General features: G+C 40.3%; 1 long non-coding RNA gene across 4 annotated transcripts in view; it reads left to right on the forward strand.

Annotated features, from left to right (window-relative positions):
* Positions 1-1,082: 1,082 nt before the first annotated feature.
* The window catches only part of LOC112059775 (uncharacterized), a 128,153-nt gene continuing 101,334 nt past the window's right edge, over positions 1,083-27,901 (forward strand). For all 4 annotated transcript variants that reach the window (XR_006176001.2, XR_010589298.1, XR_006176003.2 and 1 more), the window contains exons 1-2: positions 1,083-1,223; positions 3,970-4,114. This is a non-coding gene — a long non-coding RNA (uncharacterized LOC112059775). The remainder of the gene's footprint in view (positions 1,224-3,969; positions 4,115-27,901) is intronic.

The raw sequence follows: 27,901 nt of genomic DNA on the forward strand, positions 1-27,901 counted from the left end.
TGGAAGGACCTAGACCAAGAACATGTGGAAGAATTGGGAAATGGACAACTTGTAAAAAAAACCAACACCATTAAATGATGAAATACGGCATACCAACATCTCAACTCCAATTGGATAAAGAGAGGAGAATAAAATAAAACAAACCGGAGCATTGTTGTTATGATGCTGGTAAATTATAATTTCTTTTTTTGCTTTTTACAGAAAGGAGAGGCCATTTTAGAAGGGCAGGAAGAGCAGGTTGGGTGGGAGAGGAAATATATTTCACAGCACTTTCATTACTCTACTTGATGAGAGCTAATAAAAATTCTTAATTGAAAATAACTACCTTAATGACAATATCATAATCAGGAGTTATATTTCCTATTTATTTGCATATAAAATATCTTGCTTTCTGAACAAATCATAGCAAATTACTCTGAACAGTTTTACTTATTGGCCATTATAATGAAAAGATAGTTAATATGATTTTAAGTAGAATCACCTGTGATAGGTTCTCTGTACACTTTCTGTTCTGTGGCTAAACACAGTATTAGATAATCTCCTAATTGTTATTGAAACATATATGATCGCTTTCCCAAAGCTTTAGCTGGCTTTTCAGCTGTGGAGTCAGCATTTAATCCAACCATTTGTGACATGGTTAACACCCACAGTCATTTCCTGTTATGCCTGACACTGACTATAGTGGGCTGCTGTATATTTTCCAACGCCCACTCTGCTGTCTTTACAATCAGATTATGCCATTAGACATAGACAATGAATCACTTTAATTGTTGTAATATGACCAAACTGCTAGCAAGCCTTAACCCTTTCACAGTACTTTATTGTTAATTATGTACAGACCTGCAGTTACATGTTGTTAAAAACAACATATAAAATAAACGAAGAGTAAAGCAAAACAATACTGTAAAAAATAAACAGCCCTGAATCAGTGTATATTAGCATTCAGCACAAATATAGAGCCAAACCCTACAGTCCTGACTCATGCACGTGGCTCTTACTCGTGTGAGAAGTATGGATTATTCGCATAAGTAAGGGTTAACAGGGACAGGCCCATAGCTTTCATGGTAGGGTTTCCCCATATTGCTGTGCTTGCTGAAGACTTCAGAATTCTTTTAAATAAAGAATAACATCCAAAAAGCCTGCTTCAGTTGCTTAAAAATGTAATCAAATGTTCAGCAGCATACATGACTGAGAAGTCTAAAGAGAAGAAAAGGAGGCACAAGGTAGTAAAAATAAGCATGTTACTTTCTTTTTTTAACCACAGTTATTTCTTGCAGAAAACCATGACTGGCTTCTTCTGTAAACCAACTTCAGTAAATGAGGATTCTTATTAGTTTTTAATAGATCATACTAGAGAATCATTCTGTTTGACTTTGATAATTTTCTTTGGAATGCCATGAAGGTAGAGTGTGTGATGTGTGTGTGTACGTACCTTCACTGTAGTGCCATTAAGGTGCCTCCTTTATATGTACATTGCTGTAGGTATACTACAAAGGTGACATATCTCTCTAATGACCTGCCTCCTAGCACAATGATGCATCTTCCCACTAGCCCTTTGTTGGAATGCTTACGCTAAACCAGTAGGTCAGCCACTGTTCTAAGGAAAAACAAGTATGTTGGAAAGAGGGTAACTCAATGTATGAGGGTAGAACTAAAAGGATGGAGGAAAGCTGACTAACCTTGGAGTGCCATTCTCTAGGTGCACGGTGATTTTTCCTACATATGTGCTTATAGGACTCAATCCAACCAACACTGAGGTTGTTTACATTGAAGACTTTACACTGGGGCCATTTGGCATTGGTATGGGACAGCAGAATGCAAGATTGGGTTTCAATATAAAATTGCAATTGTGTAATCAGATCTCACTATTTAAGTTGACATTTTCTGTTTAAATTGGACACAGAGAGTCAGATCACTCACTCTAATGGAAAACTGATGGGATTGGATCTAAGACAGAGGGAGGAGACTGTTGTGTTATTTCCCTCATGGAATTTTCTTTGAATCAACCCTTCTGATGTGAAGATATTGGAGGCCATGGATTCTGTGGCCCACGTCCACTCCAAAATCCACAGTTGTCTAGAATATTTAAGGGAGGGACATAAAAATTACCATTATCACCTCAAAGCCCAGTGTATGAATTCAGAAAAGCTCCTTTTGTTTAGGTATTCCTTAAAAATGAGGTATCAGAGGAAGTTTTTAAAGCCAGAAAACTTGGTGTGGGTAAATTCAGGGGGAAATGGAAAAAGTCCCAAGGTAAAGATAGCATGATTCCAGGGAAAAACAAACCACACAAAGAAGGGAAAAGCCATTAATAAAACACAGGGAAAGGCAAAAAATCTTACAAACAAGGAAAATCCCTGGGAAAATATAAAAGAACAAAGGCAAAACACACGAACATGGAAAAACATGAAAATCAAGTCTGTATAATAATTATGGGAAGCACTCATTTGGAAAAATGAACATTTTTAAATGCCAGAGAAGTTCTAGGGAAAATAATATAATAGTGGAAGCTTAAAAAACTGAATTCAAGTAAAAATGCTGAAGATAGGAAAGAGAAGCACATTAGGGAAAATGCTGTATTATAAGACATAAAAAAAATCAGTTGAACCAGTTTTTAGAATGATGATTCTGTAATGCGTGCTTGTACACATCTGCAACTTTTAGTAGCCAGGACTGAGGCAATGATAGAGAGGATTTTGAACCTTTGTTTACAATCTACACTTAGCCAATGTTCTAATGGCAGAGTAGATACATGTGCAGTTGAACAATTGTCACGTTTCACCCCAAAACCATTTCAGAGGTGGGTGGAGTGATTTCTGTATATAGATTATTAAGGCCCAGTCTTGCAGTCCGTGCTGAGAAAACTTGCAATGAAGCCAAAGTCCGGATCCTGTTCCACTGAAATCAGTGGCACTTTTGCCATTAACATCAGTGAAAGTTAAGAACAGGCTCCAAATGAGTTTTTTCTGACCATGGACTGCAGGATTCCATATACTTTGATGAACGTTTTGCATGAATAAAGACTTAAGAATTTGGCCTAATATTTGCAATGTGCTTTGGGATCCTTTGGGATGAAAGCACTGTATAAATGCCAGATATGGTATCATCACTTTCACTTCAGCTTTTATAACTTTGGCAAAAATGTTTCCCTTCAGGCTCAAACTTGGGCTGTTCTCAATCTGGGAGGGAACATTTTGCCAAATCTCAAGGAATTTGGTTTGGCTGATTTTCAGTCCATTTAATGGGGGGGGGGAAAAGAAAACATTTGATGGTAAGATCATTTCTGAAATGAACTCAAGACAGCTTTATCTTTTAATACCAAATTTGGCAAGCCATTAGTAGGCCTGTTTTGAATAACTTCCATAAAAACCCTCTTCCTTCTCTTCTTAATAACATATGTCCCAGAGGCCAACAGACCAAATTTCCTTAATTTTATGTATTTAAATCCCACTTTTGCCCTAACATAATTTTTTGCAGTTAATATAGAATTGTAAATGGCACTTTTTTATACAGTAGATATCTAACAGCATTTTATAAAGCAATAAATTAGCTATGGTTGTGCAGTAAATGTAGAATAACACAGCAGCTGTTATACAGCACACTCGGTATAGCTACTGAGGTGGTGATGATGATAAGTCATGGTAATTGTGACTTGGTGAACACTATGAAATGTTGCTATGGTGAATGTGTATGTGAACAATGGAGTTAATTGATACAATACTGAACATGGTTTGTCAGTCTTCAACATCATGTCATTTAACTCCGTTGTCAATTACATTCAGCCACCATAAAAATTCATAGTATGTCTTCTGTGACTCCAGCCTTTCTGTGATAGAATTGTGTGATTTATTAAATTGATGATGTTTATGGGCTATTTGTACCTCCTGCTTCTACTGTAGAATTAAACAAATTGAGTCATGTCTATTTTAGTGTCAAAAATGAGTTTTCACTGTTTTTCCCTCCGTTTAGCCCTGAAGAACCAACACAGCTATGGGAGAGTGAACTGCATGCTTTCCCTTCTTCTACATTACCGACTGAGTTGTCGATTGCTTTCCAATTCTGGTCAATCAGTTTTGCCTGTGCGGAAACTGGATAAGGCAATTGGACATTACAGGTAAAATTGTAAGGGCAGTGTTTGAAGACAGGGTTGTTGCACAAGTGTAACTGGAAGCCTTAATTTACTTTGAAGAACCTTTATTACTCGTGATGAATGAGAGGGAAAAAACTCAGCTTGACTCTAAGAGCCCAGGCTGGGTTTGCAGGGCTGGCAGAAAAAAAATAAACTTTTTACTTGTTAACTGAGTACTTCTCACATGGGAATTATTAAGAGACAAAAAACAAACAAACCGTGGGGATCCAGGCTGCTATTTATATAGAGTCTCTTATCAGAGTAGAACTACACTTTGAGCAATTCTTGTAGAGGACACTCAATAGTAGAGACAGCTGCCTGGCTCACTCTCCATGTGCAGTGGCCCCTGAGAAAGGCAAAAGGTATTAGCATGCTATCAATGTGCAAGCTACCAACCCACTGGAAAAATGGCTCATGCTGGGTCTCTTCTTATGCCTCTGACAACAATAGCACACCGGTTCTGAGGTTAGCACTACTTCCTTGGCTACGCTCATGGCAAATATATGGATATGTAGATCAGACATGGGAGTATGGATCACATGTGGTATGCTATGGATAGGAGCAAGGGGCCCACAACTTTCTAATGTTTACTGAGCCTAAAATACTTTTGTGACTCTGGCACTCACAATTGGCTCATGCATAGACCTGGACATTAGAATTTGTTTATTGAAATAGAAACAATGGTCCAGGTAGCTGGAGGATTATATATATTCCTTTTCTTCTTGATTTAGTACTGACTGTGTAGAATCACCTCAGCAAACTTGTGAATGACTTATGACATGGATAGTCACAGACAAGTGTAGAGAGTGAAGGCAGGACATAATTGTGCAGTCACTGCTGTGCTGTTTTCTGCAATATGCAGCTTGGCTAGATGAATAAAATCTCTAGAACACTGAAGCTAGTAAGGTTGAATGTCTTTTTAACATTATTTCTCCTTGTCTTAGTCTCTTAGAAAATGTCTTCCCTTTTACTGCGTATGTGAGCTGAATCTATGGGCCAGATATTCAGCTGGTAAAAATAGACATTGTACCAGGGGAGTTTTGTGAAGGAGTTCTCCAGGTGAAGGAGGAGCGATTACGTTACCCTTTGTTGTCTTAATATGTGTGTTTGAGGTGTTATGCTTGCTGCTTGACTGAAATATACTGTGTGCTCTTTTTAGGAGACCATGTGCTGAGCCTAGCAGCCTACTAGGCAAGGCTGAGAGCTACTTCACCAGGCCTTGTTCCCTAAGCCCTTTAGCACCCATCAACCCTTAACCAGGGGGGCACAGCTACTCAGGAAGACCAGGGCTTTAAAAAGCCCACTCCTAAGTTCAGAGGGAGCTAGAAAATAGGAGCAGCTAACAGGGGAGTTGTGTGAGGAAGTTGAGAGGGTGAGGGCGGGCTATCCAGTTTATTGCACCCAGTGCTTTGCCTAGTAGGCATGTATGATTAGGTGGCATATGTGTGCATTCGGTGCAAGGAGCTCCTGATCCTAAGAGACCGTATACTGGCTTTGGAGACCAGAGTGGCTGAACTGGAGGAGCTAAGGGAGACAGAGAGGTACATAGATGAGACTTTCCAGGAAACAGTAGAAAAGTCCCACCCCCAGTCTGACAGCCTGTGCTGTTGAGGAGGATGAAAGTCTCAGGGAAGGAGAATATCCAACTGGAGCAGAGGGAAATGAGCTCATAGTTGGGACTCTCCTTCCAGATGATGTCGTGGTATTCTCTCACACTCAGGATACCTTTCCAGGGGATAACCTTTCCAATTATTAGGAAGAGACAGGTAATAGTTATAGGGGATTCAATCATTAGAAAAGTAGATAGCTGGGTTTGCGAAGACCTGGAGAATCACATGGTGACTTGCCTGCCTGGTGCGAAGGTTGCAGATCTCTCAAGACATCTAGATAGACTTATGTGTAGTGCCTGTGATTGTGGTACATGTGGTTCCCAATGACAGAGGGAACGAAAGGAGAGAGGTCCTGGAGGCCAAATGTAGGCTATTAGGTAAGAGATTGAAGTCCAGGATCTCCATGGTAGGATTCTATGAAATGCTTCCAGTTCCACACGCAGGGCCAGTTAGACAGGCAGAACTGCAGGGTCTCAATGCATGGATGAGACAATCATAGAATATGAAGGTTGGAAGGGACCTCAGGAGGTCATCTAATCCAACTCCCTGCTCAAAGCAGGACCAATCCCCAACTAAATCATCCCAGCCAGGGCTTTGTCAAGCCTGACCTTAAAAACCTCTAAGGAAGGAGATTCCACCACCTCCCTAGGTAACCCATTCCAGTGCTTCACCACCCTCCCAGTGAAAAAGCTTTTCCTAATATCCAACCCAAACCTCCCCCACTGCAACTTGAGACCATTACTTCTTGTTCTGTCATCTGGTACCACTGAGAACAGTCTAGATCCATCCTCTTTGGAATCCCCTTTCAGGTAGTTGAAAGCAGCTATCAAATCCCCCCTCATTCTTCTCTTCTGCAGACTAAATAATCCCAGTTCCCTCAGGCTCTCTTCATAATTCATGTGCTGCAGCCCACTAATCATTTTTGTTGCCCTCCGCTGGATTCTTCCCGATTTTTCCACATCGTTCTTGTAGCGTGGGGCCCAAAACTGGACACAGTACTCCAGATGAGGCCTCATCCAGTGTCGAATAGAGGGGAATGATCAGTTCCCTCAATCTGCTGGCAGTGCTCCTACTTATACAGCCCAAAATGCCATTAGCTTTCTTGGCAACAAGGGCACACTGCTGACTCATATCCAGCTTCTCGTCCACTGTAACCCGTAGGTCCTTTTCTGCAGAACTGCTGCCTAGCCTCTTGGTCCCTAGTCTGTAGCAGTGCATGGGATTCTTCCATCCTAAGTGCAGGACTCTGCACTTGTCCTTGTTGAACCTCATATTAAATTAGATCTGTACTGGGACCAGTCCTATTCAACATATTCATAAATGATCTGGAAAAAGGGGTAAACAGTGTGGTGGCAAAATTTGTAAATGATACAAAACTACTCAAGATAGTTAAGTCCAAAGCAGACTGTGAAGGCTACAAAAGGATCTCTCAAAACTGGGTGACTGGGCAACAAAATGGCAGATGAAATTCAGTATTGATAAATGCAAAGTAATGCACGTTGGAAAACATAATCCCAACTATACATATAAAATGATGGTGGTCTAAATTAGCTGTTACCAATCAAGAAAGAGTGAATACTGTGTGCAGATGTTGTCGCCCCATCTCAAAAAAGATATATTGGAACTGGAAAAGATTCAGAAAAGGGCAATAAAAATGATTAGGGGTATGGAACGGCTTCCATATGAGAAGAGATTAATAAAACTGGGACTTTTCAGCTTGGAAAAGAGACAACTATGGGGGGTGGGAGGGATATGATAGAGGTCTATAAAATCGTGACTGATGTGGAGAAAGTAAATGAGGAAGTGTTATTTACTCCTTCTCAGAACACAAGAACTAGGGATCACATAATGCACAGTCAACCCATGGAAATCCTTGCCAGAGGATGTTGTGAAGGCAAAATTATAACAGGGTTCAAAAACAGATAAGTTCATGGAGGATATTAGCCAAGATGGGATGGTGTCCCTAGCCTTTGTTTGCCAGAAGCTGGGAATGGGTGACGGGATAGATCACTTGATGATTACCTGTTCTGTTCATTCCCTCTGGCATTGGCCACTGTTGGGCTGGATGGATCTTTGGTCTAACCCAGTATGGCCGTTTTTATGTTCTTACCATTGATTTCAATGGACTTATGACAATTAGCACCAACTGAAGGTCTGGCTCTATGCTTTGAAATATCTGGTAGTTTCCAAACAAGTCAATCCCATTTTTGGTTGGAACAGCTGAAGATACTGCAACTTCCTTGCCATTATTTAGTATTATATAGTACATTAACAGTAAGAAAGACAAGGTCTGACAACAAGCACATGCACTAGAAAGGGGACAAGTTTCTTTCTAGAGTTGTTCACTCTTGAGAATTTTGGCCTCCCTTCTGACCACTGTTTCAAACATCTGGAATGGGTGTAAAATACTTCACATTCACACTCACAAGTGGTAACATTTCAGAAGTGTTCCCAGTACTGGTATGATTGCACTACCTACAAACAAGTCTTCTCAATGCCCCTGCATGCATTGGTTCCCAACTAGTATGGAAATCACAGGTGTCTCCACTGCACCAGTTCAATTGGTCTTCGCTTCACAATCCCACAGTGCTTCTGTGGGATCCTTTCAGTGACATCTCTGACAAAGAGTACTGGCCCTGGTATCTACTAACTGAACCTTCAGGCACAGACAGGGTCTGTGCCAATGTGGGGAACATATACTCATCTACATCATACATATGCATCAGACTTATGTATGCCAACCTGGCACATTTCTATTCTCCCACTTATCTGGGGAAGGTAATATTTTTGGATGGTTATCCAAAAAAAGTATCATTTTCCCATTACCAGTGTCATGGTAACAGGCAGGTAAGTAATTTTTGTTCCTGGGCTTCTAAATGTTTAGGTCCAATTTGTAGGGGTGATGAATGCCTAGTACTTATAATCATATACTGCAATGGCTGCACCTGCTACCGTGATATATACCTGCTCCAGGAAGCCCTTCCTAGAATTATGGGATAAATGCCACAATGCACAGGTACAGTATTTGTCAGAGGGGGTGTTGCATGAGTGCATGCTGAAGCAGTTTGCAAGCTGATTGAGACCACACAAAGCCATTGCAGAATCAGAAAGTGCAATCACACTATGACATTTGTTATCTATTGTCAGCAACAGTGCAGCTTCCCCATTGCTACCAATAATGTAAAACCTAAAATAGACCAGTATGAGTAAAACTGAAGTACAGCCTTTTAACCTTGGAACAGTTAAGTTCTTCTGTGTAGATGGGCTTTATGTAGTAGGAGGAGGTGTATTGATGGAAGGAGGGAAATTAGTGAACTTCTCAGGCAGAATCAATGGCAAACAGGAATGGGAACTAGCTGTAAAACATGTCGGGTTGTAACAACCAAGTACAATAGAAATCTACAGAGAATTGTGTAAATCTGTGCCAGTGTGTTAGAGCTTGTCTCCAAATCCATGGATTCTGTAGGGAAGGGTGAGTATGGTCTCTTTGGTTCTATTTTGCTTGGACCAACCTATTTTATGCCAATTACCATTGTAAATTACAAAGAGACGTATGTACAAAATACCTGTTAGCTTATTAAACTGAAAAGGAAACATATTCAGGGATGATAACAATCTCCAGAGAATAAGTGGCAAAATCCGTAAGGCTATGGTTTCAATGCAGGTGGGTCAAAGTAATAATATTTGAACTTTTACAGCATATTGCACCCAAGAATCTCAAAGCCTGCTTGTGCTGACCTAATCTGCTGGGGGCCACTTTAAAAGTTTAAAGGATACTAGGCAAGACTCTACCTTGCACTGCGTGGTAGGTGGCATCTGGTGCCACCATAGAATCGTAGAATTGTAGGGCTGTAATGGACCTTGAGAAATCATCAAGTGCAGCCCCCTGCACTGAGGCAGGACCAAGAAATCTTGATGGGTGTTTGGGGGGAGGGATAGCTCTGCGGTTTGAGCATTGGCTTGCTAAACCCAGAGTCGTGAGCTTAATCCTTGAGGGGGCCATTTAGGGATCTGGGGCAAAAATCAGTATTTGGTCCTGCTAGTGAAGGCAGGGGGCTGGACTCAATGACCTTTCAAGGTCCCTTCTAGGTTTATGAGATAGGTATATCTCCATATATTGGGAGCATAAGCTTTTGTGGGTCAGAACCTCACTTCTTCAGATGCAAGTCTGAATACTCCCAATACTTCTGTTAGTCTTAAAGGTGCCACAGGACCCTCTGTTGCTTTTTACAGATTCAGACTAACACGGCTACCCCTCTGATACTTGATTCCATATATTAAATGTTTGTCCAACCTGTTCTTAAAAAACTCCAATGATGGGGATTCCGCAACCTCCCTTAGAAGCTTATTACAGTGCTTAACTGCCCTTATAGATTTTCCTAAATGGGGGAGAGAAAATACATGGCTTAGGCATGATGAACAGTGAGATGAAGAAAGGCAGGGCAGCCAGCCAGGGAATGACAAACGGGGCATAATCCTGTAGTTAGAAATGTTCACTCCCTAGTGCTGGTACCACTTCTTTGCATGGCTACCCATACCTGATAGCATAAGAAGCACAAAGGGAAGTCTGTTCTAGCAATGTAATAAAGCTCATTTTAGACCGCAATCAGAGTTATATAAAAGGGCTCGTGTATTGAGCAGCGGTCACATTTTGCCTTTGTGAACAAGAAAAATCAGTTGGTGTCCATGCTTAGTTGTGGATTTACCATTTAAACAGGGAAAAGAAAACCAGCGAGGGTTAATAATAAAATAAATAAAAAAGAAACAAAGCAACTCATTTAAAGCATAAAGACAATTTGTTCCTTATATCTGCCTCTGCTCTATGCTGTCTACTTTATTTTATTTAGATTATTACCAACTCTTCAGGACAGGAACGTTTTTCCTGTAAAGGACTTTTGGGTACTCCGTAAATTAAGAAAGACAACCACTAACACCACCAATTGAAACATCAGAAATCTATGATCTCCAAATCTGCTGAGTTTGTGTGTGTATGTATTATGAGGTGGTCAGGTGGGGGATGGGGGTGTAATTTTTAATTTTTATTATTCTTTGTTTCACTCATATTTTAATCATAGACGTCATTGCAAAACTCAGCTAGGGCTATTCAAATTTATTTATAGTCTTATTAATCTGAACTAGTGTCTCTGCTATTAGACCTGATATTTTATATAGGAAAAAACATGCTTTCTCAAAACCACTAGTCACAGTGAAATATTCTGTAACTACCTCTCGTTTTGGGATTCTATGGTTTCATGAAACTCCTCAAATCCCGAGTCCCAGCTCTGAAACCTATATTTTGATATTGGAGATAACCCTCATCCCCTCCAAAATCTCAGATTTTAAAAATGTCCCCATTTGACTGGACTATTTGTTAATAGTGATATTTACCAGTCACAAACCCATTAGCTCACATTTTCACTGCTGTACATCAACTAGCTTTCACTTGGCTGGTGATTATCCGATGGCACCACCGCGGTGACAAACTTGTGCTTCTGCTTAACAACAAGAAAATTTCCCCTTGAGCTCCTTCTTGTTCTGGAGCTTCTTTTGTACCCCCTGCATCAAGAACTGCATGAGCCCCTAACCCAGGTGTTATATAAATATTGCTTTTTAAAGGAAAAATTGATACAGTTCAGGCTTCTATTGCCCTCCTCACAGTAGTATCTCAGTACCTTTCAGAATTGCATTAAATGACATGACTGCCATCTGTCATGTTTGTTTTTTTTCTTTCTTGTCCTTTAGCCGCATTTACCAAAATGTATTTTTCACCCCATTTCTCATTACCTGTGAATTTGGTCCATTGAGTGTTGGGAGTACCACCAGCAGCTTTGGATAGTGTGAAGTAGCTTTGGCTTCTTATTTCTCCATTATGCTGAGACAAATATATAGTGGCCAAACCCTTTTAAAAGATACTACAGGATTTCCAAGCAGTGGCTCCAAACATTATAGTCTACAATGCAATACAATAAAGTTTATTTTGATTACCTCATTCATACATTCTACCTCACAGTACTTTACAGACTTTATGTAAATAACATAACAAAAGAACTCTGTATTAGCAGCAAGCGCTAGAAATGAAATGATACAGGATGCTAGGAAAATGATACTAGATAACACGTGAGAGAATGAGTGGCAATAGAAAAGATATAGGAAAGCTGTGCTACTCCTGTATGATACAGAATTGCTTTGCAAGGGAGTTGTGTGAAAGCCATTGGAAAAAAATAAGGAAAAGATTAATGCTTGACTGAGTTATTTTATTTAATTCCCCATAGATTTTGTCTTAGACTTAAGGCATGATACGGTCAGAGCAGATTGCCTTGGGTAATATTCCACTCTGAAGTTGTCCATATATCTGACATTGGTCATGACATATTTAATTTGAACTGGAAGTTCAGATTTAATGGTTGAATTCAAGTGAAACAAGGAGGCACATAACGAAGTCAGGGACTTACTGTCTATGACTATTGCAGCCAAAACCTTTCATAGGTCATTAGAGTTTCTTGAACCTAGGGAGAATCCTCGCACTATTTGATATAGGCCAGGGGTAGTGACCAAAGAATAGGATGCGAACTGGTCTCCCAATAGATACACAGCTAAGGTCCTGATCATTTCACGGTATTTGCAAGAATAGGGGTGAAATCCTGGCCGTACTGAAGTCAATTAGAGTTTATAGACTTCAGTATAGCCAGGATTTCACCCTAGATGTATGATCCCCAGCCACATTTTAGCTGGGATAATTACAGTCTTTGTAAATACATTCCCCTTGGATACAATACTTTTCTTCACTTCTGAACCTAAACTGTTTTTTTGTTGTAGTAAGCTATTAAATTATTTCTGAGTTCCACCCCAGAAGTAGCTGTTTTTCAATGGGGGTTAGTTGTTTAGGTCCTTTTAAAAATTCCACTAAGTGCGTGTCTGCATCTTTATGTGCTAAATACTTTTGAAATGTGGCCCTTAGTGTCTGTGGCACTTTTGAAAATTGAAATTTAGAGCTTGCCTACATGACTTGGCAAATACACCAGAAGGGTGTGATTTGTAAAGTGCTCTAGTACTTTGCACTCTAACTGCCCCATGTAGATCCTGCTGTTGTGCTCTAAAAGGTATCTAGGACTATGTTAACAAGAATTAGGTACCTTTTAAAGTGCACCAGCAGGGTCTACCCTCTAGTGCGTTTTGCTGGTGCTCTGTAGATAAGTCCTTAGTTTCCTAAGTCACTTAGGTGCTCTTGAAAATGATATCCCTTGTCAAAATTTAAATGAAAAAGAGAATGGTTATTTCTCAAAAATATAATTAACAACAGAACAGGTCTGTATGACTGGTTACTTCTCAATGCATGGTTTATTTTTGCACTGTCCACCAGAAGAAATAAGATTCAGCTCAAGTCTTAGACAAGATATCTTATTGCATTGGCCTTCCTACGAAGAAGAGGTTGAGAAATATGGCTGTGCCAACTTTCTTCACAGAGAAAGTAGGTCCCACAAACTCATACACACAGGTGCAGATGCTTTAAGTAATAGCAGCCTTCAAAGCATTGTGCAGAGTTCTCTGGTTGGTGTTCTCTTCTGTCCCTATATTTCCTATATTGGCACCTCAATCCCATACAGACTGGTGTGTTCTATGTGTCTAAAGAGACAGATTGCTTCTTTTGGCTATTCTGTCATTGCTTTCAAGACAATCAGTGATGTAGAAGGAGATTCTGAGAAATGTCTCAGTGAACATCAGGAACTCTGCAGGGCTTCCTTTAATTAGCAACATATGCAGGTAATAAGAGATAACTGCAGTAAACATGCTTCAGGGTGAAATTGTTACATTGCAGCAGAGCCTGGATTGGTTAGTGCAGAGGAGGCAGCAGGTGCTCCTGGAGGTATTATGCCTCAGTAAGGTGCAATACCTCTGGGAGCAAAGAAATGTTGCCACTTTTGAAGAGAATGCTGCATTTACTCCCCCACTGGGACCAGCCCTGTTGGTAAGTGGGACGGGGAGAGAATGGGGCATGGTGCTGGCTCTGGCCAAGCTTACCCTCTCACTTTGAAGAAGCAACTCCTCTGTATGTACTGACTGGAAACAGTCTTTGCATTCCTTGAATTCAGTTGTGCCCAATTCTTGCACAGGGCTGCTAAAGACCTGCCCTTGATAGAGGACGTCTATGCTTTCCAGCTTGCGTACTTGTACGCACACTAGCTTTGATAAAACTCGCCTGCTGCAATGGAAGTGTAGCCTTCGTGGTGCGGATGGTAGGACAGGCTAGCTGCCCCGAGTACAAACCTGTCTGAGACCCTAGGTACTCACTCAGGCAGCCCGCTCCTCCTGCTGATCAGGCCACCATGGCCACCCTTTTATTTTTTATGCACTAGCTTGATCAGAGCATAGGTGCTGGAACTAGGGGTGCTGCTGCACCGCCTGGCTTGAAGTGGTTTCCATCACATGCAGGGTTTGCAGTTTGGCTCAATGGCTCCCAGCACCCCCACTATACAAATTGTTCCAGCACCCCTGGATCAGAGTTAGCATGTGTATGTCTACCTGAGATGGAAATTACACCTCCAGCTTGTAGTGTACCTTACCCTCTTCTCCCCGCCTAGGTCTATCTTGTCTATTTAGATTGTAAGCACTTTTGGACAGGGATCGTCTGCTACTCTGCGTTTGTACAGTGCCTAGCGCAATGGGGCTCCATTCTTTGTTAGTCCTTAAACTCAACTGTAATAAACATGATTAATAATAAGGGATGGAAGGTGGAGGGAAGGTTTCTTGCACCCTTCTTCTCTCCTCCGCCAACAGGCAGCACCTCAAGGACAGGCACAATATGGATCTTAATCTTTCATTTACCAGGCTGTGGTTTGGTTCCTTGCTATGAGAAATACCTTAGTGTTCTTTTCTTAAATGTTACAGGGAGTTTTGTACAGTAACATTAATCTGAGAGGCACTTATGGTGATATATTGATATCTACCTGATCATTTAGATCATCTCCTCATCCCGTATGATTCATCAGGAGGGAATTAGAGTAAAATGTAAAAAGTATGCTGATGTAATGGTGAGGTTTTCAGGAGCACATTCATTGTCTTCACCTTGAGCTTTCAGATGGGATAAAGTTTTGAAGAAAACAATAGGAAAGCTGTCTTTAAAATCTTGTGGGGAAAAAAGCCTCTTTCTCTATAGCATATCTCAGTTCTGACTTATCAAATGTAAGGTGTTTGTTAGATGCAACAAGTTCCTTCCTACGAAGCAGTGTTCTTACATTCCTCACACCCCCTGTAGGCTTTGAAATCAGTGTTCAAAGTGGACTTTCTGAATTCATGAAAACCCACAGGTCTATAATACATCCCTAATGGAAGTCAAACATGACACCCTAGAGATAAAACACAGTGGCCTTATCCTCTGTTCACAGTAGGTGTCTGTGTATAATAAATATTTTATTTTACTACAAAAACAAATAACTAAACATACCCCCTGTGTTTGTTCTGAACTCTACAGTAGCTTTTGTGAGTTTACTATATTTCAAAGCTGAGAGACGAAACCACAAAGTCATGCCAGTTACATTGCATGCTTGCACAATAGAGAACCAAAGCTGCTTTCATTTTGTGTAAACTATGTTGCTGGCTATTGCCCTTCTAGTAAAAGGCTCTATTGGCATTCCTATGGGAAACCCCAATTTTTGGGGGGTTGACAACTCATCCTATAAGGTTCCAGCTTAGGAACAACATTTTATATTAAAAGACAAATGCTGAATATGTTGGTTTTGTCTTTTTAAAGTAGTAAGTATTTGATTCAGCATTTTTCCCTGCACTTAAGCATATGCTTAACTTCAAGCACATGTGTCATCTTGGTGAAGAAAATGAGGAAAACCCTTGAGAGAGGCACATACTTATATACTTTGAAGAAATGGTACCTAAAAGGGGGAAAAGTAGAAGATGTGGGGTTTCCAGTGACCATTCTGTCTCATATGGAATTAAAAAGAGTAGCATATACAATTTTTCTGGCCTCTATTCATAATATGAGCACATTTCCTTGGGTATTAAGGTTGAAAAATGGCTACTGCTTAAACAGGAGCTCCTTTTTCAGAAAGGGTTTTAATCCTGATCCTGTGTCCGTGGAGAACCGCGTAAATGTCAGTGGGACTCTGTGAACTTGATCTTTTATGCCCACATGGAGTCCCACTGAATTCAGAGGGGCTCTGCAGAGAAGCTAGGGGCCATCCATGTAGATAAGAGCTAAGTATGCATTATATTGTGGTTTAAAAAGAGAGAGACGATCCAGAGCCCCAACACTACCCTAGCTGTGCACATGTAGTACAATATGTGGTCAGTGAAAGCATACGGGTGATACTCTGCCCTGACACATACTCATGCAACCCCACTGAGTTCAGTGATGACGTAAACTAGGGCAGAATCTAGCCTATTTGCTTCCTCCACAGGCTATCGACACATGCACAGATATGGCCACCTTGTCTCAGACATATCTCATATTGTAATCCATGCTGCTGTGTTTGAAGGATGGCTTGAAATGTGCCAGTGTAATTCAACTAGTCTCAAAGCATCTCAGGCACTCTCTGACACGTTTCCATCAAGGGCCTAATGTCTGCTAATGACAGAGCAGTGACAGTTCCATTGAAATTGTATTGAGTAACAAGACAATTACTCTTATTTCAAGGGCAGTGTCTCACCACCCAGCTTTTAAATCTAAAAGATAAAAATGGAAACAGAGGAAAAGCTATATTAAAAATATGATCCCTAATTAATCACTGCACTTTCCCAGCTTTACACTGATGTAACTCCAATGGGCCAGATTCTCAACTGGTGTAAATTGCCATAGCTCCGTGGACTTCTATTAAGCGATGCCAATTTATGCCAGTTTAGAATCTGGTCCATTGAATTCAAGTGAATTACATTGGGATAAGCCTGGAGTAGCAAAAGTAAAGAACCAGGCTCAAACTGTTTGTCCTCAGACCAAATTGTCAGAAAATTCAGAATTAGGGTTTCTTACTCTGTCAGTATCTCATGCTATTATGTCTAGGTATCAGAAAATTGTGTATTTCTAAGTATCATATGGTAAGTGTGCCATTCCCTAGGAACAGTGGTAAGAGCTCCAGAAACTGTAAGGTGCCTAAATTTTTACTTGCTTTGCATTGTGGGTTTAAATAAGATACAGTATTAAATGTTATTTTAACATAGAATTTGCTGTGTGCTTTTATATGTTTCAGTGGCTTATATCCTCATTCTTACTGTACTAACATTTACATGTCTTTTTTCTTACAAAAAATTTACACAAGGATATTATTTAAGCTCTAGGTTTATTTTATCACCCATAAACTTAGACCATATATTAAAATTGTGGAGGAATTTAATATCAGTAGCAGATTATCTTTTAAAAAAAGCTAATTTCTCTGTGTTAGAGAGACAGGCATATCAAGTATGTTAAAAGGTTTAATAGCTGTTAGTAAATTTTACTGCAACTGTCAATAACTTCATAATATATTGGGCCAGTTAATAGGTCAGCAGCATATATTTATATCTTGCTGTAAGCTGTTTACCCAAGAACAAACTAATTTCTAATGATAATGAAATATGAAGTCAATAAATATTAATTTTAACCTTTTTCCCCTAATTTAAACACAATTTTTAATACTTGCAATAAATGTTGACTGGGAAGAATTAAAAGTGAAGTCCTGTTTTCTTGGACTCCAGGCAAAAATTACTTGTGTTGTGGTTTTTAAATTGTGAAGTATCATCAGTGACATGAGTTTACACAGTCTTGGTAGAACAATGCACTGCACAGTCCCAAAATATAATCTTATATGCACCAGGGGAGTGTGCCTTACACATTACTTGTACCACTTCTGTTTGGCTGAAATGTAGTTGTAGTAAGTTAAACATCTAAACAAATTTTTTTAAAACTCTAAAGCTCATATTTTCTTTGTTCAATTGTTATTCTAATTTTAAGAGAGCCTTCAATATGCTGAGTGCCCTCAGCTCACACTGATGCCATAAACTAAGGTGCCTAAATGACAGGCAGATTGCAAGGCGCCTATCACCTAAGGGTTTGATCAAGCATCAGTGGCAAAAAATCATGAACTTTGATGCTGCAGATTTGAATCCTTTCCACAAGGATATCAGGCGTACTTAGCTCCTTGCAGGACTGGACCCCAAATTACTGGCCAAACTGGGAACAGCTTCTGCTCCCATAGGGCTAGATTCTAACACCCTTATTCACACTGAGACCATGTCTACACTTACTGGTAAATAAGCACTGCTGCAATCGATGCAGGAGGTGTCGATTTAGCAAATCTGGTGAAGACATACTAAATCGATGGGAGAGTGCTCTCCCATTGATTTGTGTACTCCACTTCCCCGAGAAGAGTAAGGAAAGTTGGCGGGAGAGTGTCTCCCATAGTCACAGTGCAATGTAGACAGCACAGCAAGTCGACCTAAGCTACATTGACTTCAATTATTCACGTAACTGAAGTAGCATAACTTGGGTCGACTTACAGCAGTAGTATAGACCACCCCTGAGTATTGGCTTACTTCACTTGTAGTCCCACTGAAGTCAACAGGACTCTGAGACAACTAAAACAGTGCCCGGCGTGAACAAGGATGGGTAGAATCTGGCCCATAGAAATAAATGATACAGGATTAGGCCCTTACCTGTCCATTTCTTCTCTTTTCATTTTCCAGTAACAGAATTCATCTCCAGACTTTCTCTTTCTCTATCAGCCTCTGCCATCCTACGGCCAGCCACATGAGTTTACATAGGACTTGGTCACCTGCTTCAGCTTCATGTTACAAAACTGGTGAACTGCAACCAATTAATTTTTTATATTTAATATTAGGTTTTATTAATCTAGTATTTTATTAATAGAATTTTTAAATATTTAATGCCAAATTTTATATGTAATATTAAGTCTTATTAATCTAGTAAATTTTATTAATAGAATTTTTGTAACTTTTTTCCTTTATTTTTTTTTTTACTGTCAGATTAATTACATAAATTAAAAAAAACATTGTGGTCTAGATGGAAAATAAAGTAATACATCCCCTAAAACCTGAAGTGGGGTGTGAAGAAGTGATATTTACCCAGCCTTCCTTCCCTTCCCCTCCCCACTAATATTTTTCATCTTTATTTTTCCTCATCTTACTCCTACTATGGTGTCTGCAGACTGATCTGTGCTCCAGTAGCCCTAGTTCCCTTCCTAATATGTCTTAATTATCCAGTGTTTGTGTGTTGCGAGTCATCCAGCTACTAAGAAACTCCTCTTCAGCTGCACTTTCCTTACGTACCTTATGGGATGCTATTCTATGTATAATCTGAATTTTTCCCCTTCCAAATTAGTAACACAGTCACATAGCAAATTGGAATATGCATGTAGTTTCAGCACTGATATAGTATTGCCTTCTCCTCTTGCTGACACTTTTGATGTTGTTCCCTTTCATCGTCGTCATCGTCCTGCTCCTACAGCAGACTTAACATCTGAGACCTTATACAGGGCATAATTAGAAGCTGCAAGACCCAGACATTAAGGTTGGATCCTATTTTTCAAAAGGCAGCTTCTGGAATTGTGGCTGCCTCCATGGCTATAGCTGTGTGCATACTTACGCTACCATCTATGGAGCTGTATCTGGGCTATTTTGGAATTAGCCTCCTAATGGTTGTTTTTGGCTACTTTGTCACCATCAGGCCAGATTCTCTGGTCCTTAAAGCATCCAGAGATGGCCAGGGGAATATTATCCTCTTCAGGGGACCTCTCCCCTAGTGTAGCCAATGCCTGAGCCAGCACATCCAGTGTAACGTGGAGGAGGGGGCATTCCAGGGACTGGGCCACATCCAATCCTCCATTGGCCCAAGTCCCTGGGGCACCTTATCCAAGTGGTGTAAGTTACAGCAGTTCCTTTGCATCTCTAACTAGTACCAGAACCAAGTGGCTTTGGATCAGGGATCAGCAACTAGTTCCCAACTCCACACAGCTGGGGCTGAGAACCAAACCCCAGTGATCCTTGACTGTGGGGAAAGGGAATTGTCTTACTCTTGCAAGGTTGTGAAGAAGGTCTCACACTTCCTGCATCACATTCATGTACAAAGTCTTTGTGCTGTTGCACTCAAGAGCCTTTACATGTAACATCTATATGTATTACACCATCTTGGTATGCGTTCTATTTATAAACTTCGCAGCTTCTGTGCTGTGCAACAAAACCAGACAGTTTTCAGTTCACTGTTGCATAAGAGCATCTTAATATCCAAGGCTCTTAAATGAGAATTAATATGAGTCTTGGAAAAGTGCTGAACAAACAGGATTTATTGGGATTGCTGTAAAGCAGCTGTTGGATCAAATTGTTTTTGGTTTTAGAAATAGTCAGGATATGAAAAACAAAGTTCCTACATAAAATATACATGGTGACTCAAAAGGTGCGGGTTTTTGTTTGTTTGTGCATCCAAAATAGGAAGAGGTTGGGTTTCCCAATCAGCCATTCATCCCTTCTGGAGCAGACTCTTGGCGCAGGACACCCAAGAAGAGCCCCAGGCCATTTCAAGGTGTAACAAGATGGGTAGCTCTGTTAGGGGGCTAGGAGTGGATAGAGCTGCAGTGGCCCTGAGCACCAGTTATTTCCTGGCTGCCATGTAGCCCATTGGAGGCCTGGGAAGTTAGGGTAGCCTTAAGGCTGAATTAGCTCCTGGACTACTACTTTGGCCCAGCCCAGAGATGATTTCCACCCCTTGTGCCTCAGTTTCCCCAGGTGTACAATGACTAACAAGGGTCAGGCTGGAGACTCTTGCCTACATGCTTGGGGTTTTACTGATCGCCATATTTGGGGTCGGGAAGGAATTTTCCTCCAGGGTAGATTGGCAGAGGCCCTGGAGGTTTTTCGCCTTCCTCCGCAGCATGGGGCAGGGATCGCTGGCAGGGGGGTTCTCTGCCAATTGAAGTCACTAAGCCACAGGATTTGGGGACTTCAACAGCAGAGTCAAGGGAAGGGGTAGGGACGGCTTTGTGGCCTGCAGCATGCAGGGGGTCAGACCAGATGATCATAATGGTCCCTTCTGACCTTAAAGTCTATGAGTCTATGAGTCTATAAGATAGTAGTACCCATCTACCTCGCAAAGGATTTGTGAGGCTTCATTCATGTTTGTAAAATATTTTAGGGCCCTTAGAGGAAGGGCATTATGGAATTGCAATGCATTATAAATACAAATGCTTTTGCTGGTCATAAAATTATCTAGCCACAGCATTTGACTTGCTGACACCTTGCAGCAAGGAATTCCACAGAGTGTCTACATGCTGTAGAAGTACTTCCTTTCCTTTATGCTAAGACCACTGGCTATCAGTTTCTCTAGGTGACTCCTTTCCACCACAACATGGGACATCATCACAAAAAAATGGCCGGAACGGCTTTCACTAGACATCTCAGACTTTTCTGTCTCAAGGGTGCTTCCTCATAATACTCCATTTCCATATCCTGTATCACAGGGTGGAGCAGTGTCAGAATCTATCACCATTTTTAATCTGTTTTACAAATGGTGATTTGACACACTGGACTGACTTTTGACACAATTGCGTGAGAAACTTTTTTTTATATTTTTAAGAGAAAAAATAATACTGTTGAAAGAAAATGAAGACACAAACTTTGAGTTTACTCAAACATTAGTTATAAAACAAAATCTTGAAACTAAAGGCTAATATTTCAGCCTGCTCTCACCCCACTGTGCTTCAGTACTGATGGGCTCTCAGACAAGCATGTCATTGGGTTTTATTTTATTTTTTTTAACAATGCCACATATTCCGCTAAACTAGGCATACTCAATATGTTAAGGAAGAAGCATCAGCTCACACTTAGCTTTGAATTTCTTTGCTTTTGTCAGCCTCATTATTACAGTCAGAATGTTATTAAAATGTTGCTCTTTGTCTGTTAATAATCATTTCACTTCTCTATTTCTGCCACATGAACTTTAGAACACTGTGAAATGTTTTTGTAGTTGCATGTTTTTTTTCAAGTTCATTGATCAAGCATTTGTACATTTTAATGTTATAAATAATTGAAGAGCCTTCATTTTTCAGTGTTAAAATTAAGTTTTCTGTTCTGTCCTTTAAAACCAGAACAAGGGAAAGTATAATTTAAGTCATAAAAAGGCTGCAAAATATGTGGAACTCATTCTAACCCTTTTCTGTGTGAGTCTTCATTTTACTTTGATTCTTACAAAGAGCAAAGCATTCACAATCAGCCTTGACAAAATCCTCCAGTCGGTGACTAGCCAGAGGAATTCACCTACTTCCTGCCAGTGCTTAAAGTGTAAGGTGGGTACAAGGAGGATTCTTGAAGCCACCCAGAAGGGTTTAGTGTATAGCAGTTTTGAGGGGTGAGCCAGGCAGATAGGTTCAGTTCTGATAACCCATTGAAATGAACAGAGGCAGTGCACATCATTCTTAAGTGTAAACTATGCTTCTGTCTCTGTGCAGAACTCTGATTTAGAATTAATGCAGTGCTGCTGTAAGGGATGGGGCAGGATTTAGGGAGCTCTGTTTAGGGGCTGCAAACTCCCTAAACAGAACCCAGCTCTGCAGGAGCTCCTTGTGTGCCATTGCACAGTAGGGATTTGGGGGGAGGGAGATCTTGCCCTACACAGTTTCCATGAATGTTCCCCTCCACATAGGGACAGAGTCAGTAGCATGGAGCCGTTCCAGAGAAGTGATTACTGCTGGGTAGGAAGAGGGGGGCCTGGAACATAAGGAGCAGTTACTCCTGTGGCAGCTGGGGATGTCAATCCCTGAAGAGAAGCCACATTTGCAGCACAATATGAAACTAGCGTGTCCTGCATAAAGTTGCCTGGCTGAGGGGGGGGGGGGGGGGGGGGCATTGTTACATGATACAGCATTTTTACATGATCCTGCCCAAAGAATGCAGTGAAAATGTCCTTTTATTGGTGCTGTTAGGCCTCTCCTCTGTGCAATGGACTTAATCTGAACTCCTTTCCTACACCTATACTAATATCAGAACAGAAAGAAAGGGGGAATTTAAATTCAAACCTGCCTCTGAACCTGCCTTTATGGTTTCAGGTTAAGTTGGATCAAAAATTGGATTTTCGGTCTGGTTCAGATTAGACTCAGGTTGGTGGAAAACTAGCAAAATCAACTAATATTGCACCCCTCTAGGGCCATATTTGTTTGCCAATTTGGTAATGTCAAATTTGAATCCTAGCCTTCAGCTGGAACTATGAGTCCTAGCCTACATTTACTCTGGAGCCACAGGCTTCCACTTGAGCCCGACAGTTACCAGTTTTACCATACGTGTTGCTGTTGGATCAGCTGATGAAATGAACCAGCATAATAGATAGTGTTGAGCAAACCCTCATGATTCCAGTTTTTGGATGAGTTTTGCAAGCAGAGTCTCTCCAAAGCTTATCAGAACACATTCTAACCTCTTTGATTGAGAAACTGTGCTGGGAATTTCATGAGAACAGATTCCCATGGGAGATTTCTGGTACTTCCTGGCTCAGTCTGAGCTGGAAATACTGTGAGAACAGCACATCAAAAATGCTGATTTAATTAACTCTGTTGGCAGCCATGGCCTCCAGACTGCCTCCTGTCTGCCCTTCAGAGGAAATGCTCCTTCTAATGAACACAAACCACATGAAAAGTACTTGTTGCGCATTATGTATATGTTTGTTCAGCAGAAAAATCATCAAGATAAGGTTCCATAAAAGTTAGGATGAAAACTATGAATCTTTACATTAAAAGAGGTAACCCATGCAGACTGGATGTTTCTCCTTCTGACTGTCGTTTCACTCACTATGAATTTTATGAAAATTGCATCGAGTAAAATGGAGATTTACTGAAAGCACTAAAAACTGTGTTGATGGAACAAACAACCTTGAGTGAGCACTTTGCTGCCTGTATTCATTTCAAAGCAAGTATTACCATAATTCTGCTTATGCTGAGATTGGGTATCTATAAATACCTATAGCTATGGGTCCACCCCACAACAGCAGTGAAAGAAGTTAAATCTAAGTAGGCTTATCATTAAATAGAGATTGACCTGAGCAGCAAAGTTTGGAGCTGAATTCAGATACAAACGTAAAGGGATTATTTCAGGCATGTACACAGCAGTAAATCTCATCAGCTTTAATTTTTGTTTTAATTTAACTGAGCTTTTGGTTCTGGTGTGAAATACAAAAATAAAAAGCGTTCTAGACTGACGCACTCTGCACTTGGTGTAAAGGCAGAAACAAGGCACAGTTCTATCCGGTAGTACTTCTATCAGTATGCAGCACAACTGCATCACAAACTTAGCAGACATTATGAGAAACTGCATTCTCCCAATCCACTCTAATGAAAGAAAGTGTCTTGCAGGGCGTACTGCAGCTAGATCACATAATACAGGGTATGCAGATTTGTTATGCCCCTTCCTCCAATGAATTCTTTGTGTTGGTGAAGGGGACTTATTCACAGAACCCAGTTAAAATGTGTACAGCTCATTGTAGGATTGGGACATAATGAGTATGAGACATAGTGAGTATTATTGCTAGCCAATAATAGCCCATCAGCCAGATCATTGAGTGGAATCTCTTGGACTTATTTCTTAGTGAGCTTATCCAGTGGTGCTAAACATTTTCCCCCTCTCTGAGAAGCATTTGAAATATTGCCATTCACCTCATTCCTGTCCATACCATCCAAGACTCAGTTCATATGAAAATTTCCTTTTATCCCTAAATATTGAGTGGCAGATTGTTTGGGCTGGATTGCGTACTGCATGGTAAATTACCATTATTACTCTCTGCAAAAGTATTTTGGAACTATTATTATAGGATTGAGTAAAATGTGGGTCCCATGTTCCAAAGTACCTGAACTTTTCCAGACCAGTTTGGCTCATCTGTGAACAGTTCAGCTGCTGATAATCACTTATTTTATTCTTTGCCAAACATGCAGAATCTCTGACAACCATTTGTTTAAATTACTTACGCAACTTGCCGTTTAATCTTCTTTTTCCTATTAATCTGTGACAAGCCATGAAATTTAATATTTTTACCATGACTAATGTATGAAATTTGTTAGCTTTGTCTGTAATTTACAAAAAGCATTGAATAATTGAGCCTTAAAGTTTAAAGGCTTAAAATTTGCTATTGTAGAAGTGATTGTTTTTAATGATTTAAGGCATCCAAAGCGCTTCGGTGATGGGTGCTATTATAAAACACCATTGCTAACCTATGCCCCTCTTCAATTTCCTGGGTCTGCAACCAAATATTAAGATATACACTAAACCAAAAAAGGGAGGGATGGTGAAGAAAGGAGAGCAAAGGGGGAAAAGAACATGAAGCTTGTATAAAAGTAAGATGTTTTCATTAGCTTCACTATCCTGTATCTCTTCTGCTATCCATTGTTTATTAACTTAATTTAGGCATAAGGAAGATATCAAAACTCCTTGGGGCATGGTCCTCAACTTTTTATCACCTGCCATGAACACCTCTGGCTCTATAGAAATAATAATTTCTAAGCAAAGAATCAGTTCTGCCTAAGAACGAAGTACTCCACAAATCCTAATGCTAACAGATATCTATTGTATGTTTGATATATACTATGAATATCTCTTTCTCATCCACACCTCACCCCATAAAATAATGCATATAGTAAGCATGGGCCACGGATGTGGTGTACAGATGTAGAACTAAACAAACCAGGACTAGGGTGAGAATGAGGAAAGAATGATGCTAAAATCTTACAAACTGTTCTCATGAGAATTTTGGTCCAGAGTTGGAAATCTTGCAAGATCAGCAACTCTCATAAGATTTCTGCCAGCTTGGACTGCCCAGTAACGAAGCCATAGGTGAAAGCTCACATCTTACCACTACCTTGAAAGTGCTAGGTGGAGAAGTTGGATCTGAGGTTCTGGTTTAAGCCCATCCTCTATACTGTGTAGATATCTGACATATGCAGAGACAGTCACAACTTGAAGAGCCTTTTTCAATAAGATAGAGTTAATATTTATTTAGATGTTTATGTTACAGCACAGCCCTAAAATACCTGATAGTTTATCTCTGAATATTTTAAAAAGTTACATGCACACACAATTTGTATTCCAAGGATGGTTGTATCAGTTCAAACAAAGCAACATACGTGAGCCTATACCAAAATTTGAATAAAAAGTGTTCGAGTAGCTATACATTTTGTTTAGTTTTTGTTACTGTTTTTATTAACGTACTGCCAGGGTAAATTGAGTCTAATCCAGAATCTGGAGCCACCAGAATTTGAGTTCACAAGGCATTGTCCGCTCTTTACCCAGCCAGCTGGACCCACTCCATCAAGAGCTTACTGAACTCTTGATTTCCTCTCCAGGAGGCAGCCAAAGTCCACCTCAGCAGGCAGTCATCAGTTGTGTACTGTACTATGGCCTGTCTTTCCTGGAGGCCTGCCTACATTAGGGAAACATCTATTGGTATAGTTGCACTAGTATAAACACCTGAATTACTGTAAAAGCAGCAAAGAGTCCTGTGGCACCTTATAGACTAACAGACGTATAGGAGCATGAGATTCGTGGGTGAATACCCACTTCTTCGGGTATTCACCCACGAAAGCTCATGCTCCTATACGTCTGTTAGTCTATAAGGTGCCACAGGACTCTTTGCTGCTCTTACAGATCCAGATTAACATGGATACCCCTTTGATACTTGAATTACTGAAGTAATTTGCACTGGTCCAAGCCCCATCAGGGGACTATACCAGCATAGCTACATCACTGTGACAAATTTCCAGTGCATATTTCTCTGATGTAGATAGGCCCTTGGACTCACTGCTGTTTCAAAAGGTTCTCTGACCATGGTGCTCAGATTTTGCAGAAGCTGCTCTAACCTACCTTTGAATACCACGAAGAAGGTTGGTTTTGCCATGTTTTCATTCTAACAGCAAGCAGGATGTACCAGAAATCTCATCAGGAAACCTACCAATGTTGTAGGTGCAGGAGGCCTGGGCAGTTTGAAAGATTTAGTTGTTTATCCAAGTAAAACCAAAATGCCAAACCTTTTCACATTTGGTTATCACTAGTGTAGACAACTACAGAGATAATTCTATCACATTGTCATCCTAACTGGAGGAGATGTACTTGAACCAAAACCCCAGAACTGAAGACGCGACACTTTGCAGCTCAGTGGAAATCTATTTTTTTTTATAGGAACAATATGTAGATCCTTACAGTTAAGGTTTTAGCCCTGGCCCAGTAGTACAGCTAAAGAATTGGTACTTCATTCTGCCACGAAGTTGATTCAGAAACTGCCTTTTCCTGGACCAAAGAGGACCCAGTAGTTGCTATCATGACAACCTTAGGGGCAATGCTGTAGCATCTAGTTCCAATCAGGCAGGAAGACTGAATATGAGGGCGGGGAAAAGGGAGCATAATGGTAGCAACCAACATAAGAAGAGAGCCAGAGCTATCACTCTGTCTGCTTTTGCTCAAGAAAATGTGTTCTTAGAAGGAAACAGATTACAAGTGATCTAATGGTACATTAGCCTTAAACCAGAAAGAGTTGCGTAGTACTAAATCCCTTCGAACGAGGATGTTATGTATTCCTCAGGTCATGTTATTTTTTTAAAAATATTAATCAGAAAAATTGGAAAGCTTTATTATAAAGATGACAAATGCTACTATGCCTCAAGGAAAGGTTGTGCACAGGATGTGCAAGCTCATACTTATTGATTCAACATGGTGACTGTGAGCTGCACTTTTAATGAGGGAAATAAAACATCCTCTTAATTGGCTATAAAAGGATGTACAACACAGACTTACTGAAACATTAGGATGCCTAGTTAGGATCTACTTTGTGACAATGCCCCTTTTTATTAATATTATTTTATTGGTTGCAAAATCTATGAGTTTATCCATGTTTTTGGTACAAAAGACACATTTTGGTTTAAAGTGGAGAGCAAAAGACAAAAAACCTGCATAAGAGAAATTGAAAACATCAGTGTATCCTATAGAGTAATAGTACTTTATCATGATTTATACATGGGAATGCAAGTGTTGCCAAAAAAATAGGTGACCTCTCTACCCTATATTAATAATTACACTATCGAGATGGAAGCCTGATATGCAGAACACTCCTGTATGCAACAAAAATTTTCCTTAAAGAAAAAAAAATAACCGTTTCAGACAAGAAGGTAAAAAGGAGGTGAATCCAGTTAAGTGTTGACAAGCA

Source organism: Chrysemys picta, chromosome 7 (assembly GCF_011386835.1).
Source record: "Chrysemys picta bellii isolate R12L10 chromosome 7, ASM1138683v2, whole genome shotgun sequence".
Lineage (NCBI taxonomy): Eukaryota > Metazoa > Chordata > Testudines > Emydidae > Chrysemys > Chrysemys picta.